The sequence below is a fragment of the Pundamilia nyererei genome, unplaced genomic scaffold (assembly GCF_000239375.1).
Source record: "Pundamilia nyererei isolate P.nyererei 1_Seehausen unplaced genomic scaffold, PunNye1.0 scaffold00006, whole genome shotgun sequence".
Taxonomy (NCBI): Eukaryota; Metazoa; Chordata; class Actinopteri; order Cichliformes; family Cichlidae; genus Pundamilia; species Pundamilia nyererei.
In genome coordinates this window covers 6,267,102-6,273,312 of record NW_005187407.1, presented here as the reverse complement: position 1 = coordinate 6,273,312, position 6,211 = coordinate 6,267,102, and positions in this window count along the sequence as shown.

Here is a 6,211-nt window from a genome sequence, read left to right as displayed (position 1 = left end):
CTATGTGCTTGTTGTCACATTAGTGCTGGTGGAAAAGCAAAGGAACGGCTTGGAAGCAGCCTAATGTTCAGTAGCCAGTGATTTTTATATCCCAGCAGGGAATACAGCATGTACATGATCCAATCCAAGGGAATTATGTTTCATAAAGACTCGATGCGTTGGAAGAGAATAATCATGCGAACATGAAGGGTTTCGCTTCTTTGTGCATTGTACACGAGGTCCCATGTGAGAACGTTAGCCAGCTGTGTTGTCTGCTTGATGTTCATTGATCTCTAGTAGCATGCCATTTTTTATAAGACAGTTAAAAGATTGCTAATAGGAGCTCCCTGATCCCAAAACCAACCTCAGCTCATTTTTCCACTCACTAACCATTAAGATTTCACAGCGGTGTATTAAAGTGAACTGCAGAGCTCTTTGCACACTGTATACCAGAAGCACAACTGAAAGAATTTCATCGCTCCTGGTAGGGTTCTTTAATTGTTTAACTGGTCGAAATTTTGACTTGAAACTTCACTCTCTGCTGCACATGATGCAGGCAGACACTGTGAACCGAGTTTCCCAGAATTCACGTTTCCACCGATTTGTCAGTGTCTTGCAAAACAGTAGAATGCAATGATGGTGGTCCACTGTCATTTTCTTTAATAAGCACTGCAATGGAAACGTTTTCTTTTACATGATTCTGACAGATGGGGTGTTGACTGTATTTGCGTAAGTCTGCTACATTTAGCCAGCAAAAGCAGATGATTTTCACGTGGAGTTTGGCTGCATTTTGGAAGAAATACAGGTGGTCAGAACTTAGTAAGCAAACAGATGGACAGAAAAGAAGTGGATTATGCTGTAGGAGAAGATTTGGAGGAGGTGTCAGTGAATTATTTCTTGTTGCTATTGGTAACTGTTAAAAGAAACATGAATTCAAGCTGATTGCAAGATCTCATCTCTTTTTAGTTTTTGTGTTCATTTTTTGTTTTTAATGACAATTTAAAGCCAACAGGACACACAAAGAACTTCACAGAAATATATGTAACCTACTTTGTTCCCTAATATTACAATTGTCAGTAGAACTAAAGTTTTTGCTGTTACCACTGATTTAAATACAATTCCAACATATTAACATGTTTTCATTTTCAAATTTGGAAAGTTCTGGTTCATTTAAGATACATAATCTTTTCTCTGTGCCAAAGATGTTAATTTGAAAGTTTTTTTCAACCTTTTGTATTATTTTAAGATTATCCCACCAAAGAAATCACACCAAGAATCCAAATTCCAGGCCGTCTTACTGTTTCAAACCTCTCTTTCTCCCTCTTCATCTGGCAAGTTTTTCTCATTTCCCTCCTGTGTATAAAGGACATGTGGAAGCTATTTTCATGTTGCAGTGTGGACCCCAAAACAAGGAAGCAGCTAGAGTCTGCTGCACATTATCTTGTGCAGTCAACCAAGCTGATTTAGGACAGAGATGCCCAAGTTTGAGGCTTTAGTTTGGTTTTAAGGGAAGGACAGGAGTCAATGAAAAGATCATCTCCCATTTGTGTTTGCATACTTGTATTTAGGTCAAGTTGTTGTGTATAATCCTTTTAGTATTGCTGATTGACAGTGTGTTTTTCTTTCTATAATATTGTTCATGGAATGAGCAAATGAGGAGAAAATTGTGAGAAAGCTTTGATTGAGAAGAATGGAGATATACACGGCAACAGTGGACAGGAAACAAACTGTGAGCAGAATGAAAGGGAATGGGCTTGAATAGAGAATTACACAGTGCTGAAATAAAAGAGACCTGTTATTGTGCTCAGAGAACATCAGTGTTGGACAGCTACGGCTGGGATAAACTCTTGGATATAACTGTGGGATAAACTCTGATTCAGTGTTGCGTTTCATAAAACATCAAACTTATTGAAAGTGAGAACCGGTCTTGATTTTGGACGCGTGAAAAGTCTTTCAACTTTAGGATGCTGACACACAGTGAATGCCAGTGGAAGGACATACTTTGTGTTAACGAAGTACCTTCATGCAGTAAGCGATGCCACTGAGAGCAGATAAATGTGACCTATTTATTTTAGATCTTGATCAAACCCATGTGTTACTTAGAAACAAAAGTAGGGGAGGAGACTCTAGTGGGAAATACAAGCAGCTGGAACATGTCCTACACAGTCCCTAAACCCATTTGAGGTTTAGGGCTAGCCTTCCGGTCTGAACTGATGCTTTCAAATGTAGGGTGGTCCTGAAAACTCATTTCCCCCGAGGACACCCCAGGACTGGGACTAATTAAATGCACATTTCACATGGAGAGTGTTTACATTCTCCATGTGAAAAAAAGGAGTTTTACGCTTGCAGCCAAAAAACCAAGGTAGAAACCTGTTTGGTCAGTCATATGCTGGATGCTGTTTGGTGGGATGCACTTGTAAAAAGAAAAATGATTCTTTTATTGAACACTTACCACAGGACTGTTTAATAATACTTTATGGTCTGTTGGACGTCGTATGTGACATGCAGCAAAGTTTCTATGAGTCAATGACCTTAAACTATCACACTTAACATTGGCGTGTGTAACAAAGTGGGTGAGCACTTATAACAATTTTATACTCACCACGTTTCTACATGTGCTTGTTTGTACCTTACAGAGAGTTAGACAGATAGACTATGTGCACGTTAGCATATGCTACTTCCGGTGCGGAAACTCCTGTTGGGAGCTTGGTTTCTGGTGTCCTATTCGCGCCTTGTTTACGGTCCAAAACAAGTTAAGCAAATGAATGAATCAAGCGGCGATTTACATTTCTATAGATGTCTTGGGCATTTACCCAATATATCTGTAAATGATGTTCATCGACTTGTCGATGGACATCGTGGACATACAGCACTGCACTTCAGAGTCACACTGCTAGCGATCGATGCAGCGATTCTGTACTGTACAGGAGAGATGTCACGGAGGAGATCGTCTGCAGCGATCAGGATGCAGGATACAATGTGATGTAAAAAAAATAAGCATGCAAACTTGCACTAAAAAATGTGAAACAGCGAGGTGAAAGGTGAACCGCGTTATAGCGAGGGACCACTGTCATTTTTAAGGTAAGTCACAACATACCCTTCGTAAATACTAATGTATAGAAACCCTTACCAGCAATCATTCATTTTTTGTGTGGCTTTTTTTCACGGTTTGTTAACATGCTGTGTAGGTGTGTACTTGACTAGCTGATCTTGACATAACGGGGAAACATCTGGTTTGACTATTCTTCACCTGTAGTTTGAATGCTGAACATTTGCCTGTTTAAATCATAAGACCAGTCACTATACAGAGATGTGTTTCTGAATGTGGACGATGTGTCTTCTGCTGCAGTAATGCAGTTCTGCTTGTGTTGAGTGATGTAAACAAGTGATCGATCTAAACTCTTTAAATGTCAAAATTGATCATTAGATTTTTTTTATGACACAACAGTGGTGAGCGTTCCCACCTTCTGCTCTTTGTAACTTAACGCGATCTTTCCGTTTTTGAGTTTTGGACATGATTTTGGAGTATATCTTCGCAGTACCAACTGACCGCAAAGTAAAGCTACCGGAAATGTACAACCCCACATCCGGTTTCAAACCAGGAAGTTAGCATTTTCTCGTGCACAGGGTCTATTGTGCAACAAATGCAAGCATGTCATATGCATATAAATTACTACGAAATCAGCCTGGAGAGAAGTATGTTTTCTTAGAGAAAATCATTGATTTTGAAACTTTTTTTCATTACAGTCATTACTTTTCTGTCATTCATTCTTTTTTTGTTGTTGTTGCAGTTTCCGTTTTATATTTCTGTCTTGGCTGTCTTGTTTGGGTAAGCACAAAGACATTAAATGCTTTTTGTGAGGGGCATGTGTTGCTTTGCATGGGAATATAAAGTAGCATGTGGCTGAGGGTGAGAAATGTGCTGATGATGACACCAGCAATGCCGAGAGTAAAATGGGCTTTAGTATCATTCAATCCGAGGATTATTTCCTGTCAAACAGGAGCCTGTTCTGCAGGACTGAGAAGAGAAGAGGAACAAATTTGTTCCTCTCCCTTTTCTTCGCTTTTTCACACTGCTTCCCCTCACACAAAGGATCCTCTGTGTGAGGAGATTGTGTGCAGCAGCGAGTGAGGGTGGTGTGCAGAAAGTTGGATCTGGATGGATGGGAGGGTCTGCTTTTTATGACATTGCACTGTTGGCTGAAGATGTAATTATCAATAATTAGATGGGCACTTGAAGAGCGCAGTCATCAAGCAATGCAAAAAAAGAGTAATATAGTGAATTTGATTTGCACTAAAATGTAATAAAGATTTCTTTTTGCTCATGCTCTTTCTCCCCACCAAATTTAATGGAATTCAAAAAAAGGAGTCTTAATGACAGACAGGCAAACAGTTTGCAGTAAAGGCATCTGAACAAGCAGAATTAAACCACCTACTCAGCTTTTACCTTGGATAGAGGAATAACTCAAAAGCACAAGCAAAGACATCTTGTTTCAATAGTGAATCAAAGAAACTGTCGGGGACTGTGTGCATATTGATTGCCTGTAATACAGCCCAAAAATCAGCTTGGAGAAACTGCAGTTCATGATGAGTTTAAAGGCAGACATCCTCCCACATATTACATCCCACTGTATGTGGCATTAATTTACGCATAAATGATGGATGCAGTACTTTTAATTATATAAGATAAGAAACTTACAACTAAACAGCTGGAATCAGTTATGTGTGTTGCAAAGCTAAAATGGTGACCAGTCGAAATATTTAGATTTAGGGCTTTCAAGAGGAAATTGTTATAATGTATTCAGCATATGTACACTGATTTAAATAAATGAATCCATACAGATTTTTAGAGTGTTTGCAACACTGACAGAGTTTTCTAAACAGCTGCAGAGTTAGTGTTCATCAGAGAAACAGAGATGTGCACTCATCGGGTTTTCCCCCGTGTTAGGCTCCCTTAATAGGTTTTATGTCTAATCGATTTTAAATGAAGGAACTGCTCTGGAATAATTCCAGGTCTTTGTTACACGCAAGCCAAGAACCAATCATACAGTTTAACTTGTGGGTATTTTTTATTTTGTTCCTTCAGCTTTTCACTTGGGGAAATTTGTGAACAGTGCCATTTGCTTTCCACACATTCTCACCCATAGGGTATCTACAACATTACTGCACCGCAGGCTTAATTTACATTACTTCACTACAACTCTCACTTGCTTCTCCGTCTTAGCTGTAAAGATTCTATTGGTAAATACGTAAAATAATTACGTTAATAAATAAGCAATTTTTGGCCTTACTAATATTCATTTTTCTGTAAGTTTTCTGAGCTGCACTTTGAGTGACACTGTGTGTTTCCAATCTGCAAATGGACGATAAAAAAACCCTTTTCCCCCCAAACTGGAAACAGATTTTGCTGTACAAAGCTAAATGCTGTCCTAGTTTATTCACCTTCACAAAGACACACAATGAGCCTGTTTTTTAAGGCACTAAAAAAAAGCCGAAATTTGTTTTTTGTCTTTTATTCACAAGGCTTATTTCACACAGGTGCCTCCCCACCCTTTTTCTTGGCTACAGTTTTTGTTGAGTCCTTGAAGTCTAGGTGGATTGTGTGACTTTTTATTGCACCTTAAATCAGTTGTGAATAAAAAACATATGGGGCTCAAGTGCTGGCTTCTTTGCTATTCAGTAAATCACTGTGGGCGCAGTAATTTGCCCTGAATCCACCCAAACTGTTTCCCGATACTCCAAACTTTAATAACGTTTTATGCTGATTTTCCTCTCTGTTAAAGACTTTTTGACCATATTCTGGCATCCCATCTCCTTATGGCTCAACAAGGTTTTTCAAAATGTATTTTCTCTTTTGTTTCAACTCCAAATAAAAATCCATATAAATTCAATAAACTGTGTAAAAACATTTGCATTTTAATGCAAACTAAAATATTTTTAAAGAAGGTTTTTAAAATTCTTTTCAGCTTTTAATTGCATGTGAGTTTTGTACTTTTTTTAAAACACATTTCAAGTTCAAGAAGTTTCAGAAATAAATATGAGTAATCAGAGGTGTGGACTCGAGTCACATGACTTGGACTCGAGTCAGACTCGAGTCACATGACTTGGACTCGAGTCAGACTCGAGTCATTAATTTTATGACTTTAGACTTGACTTGAAAAAATGTTCTAAGACTTGTGACTTGACTTGGACTTTTACACCAATGACCTGGGACTTGAATTGGACTTGAACC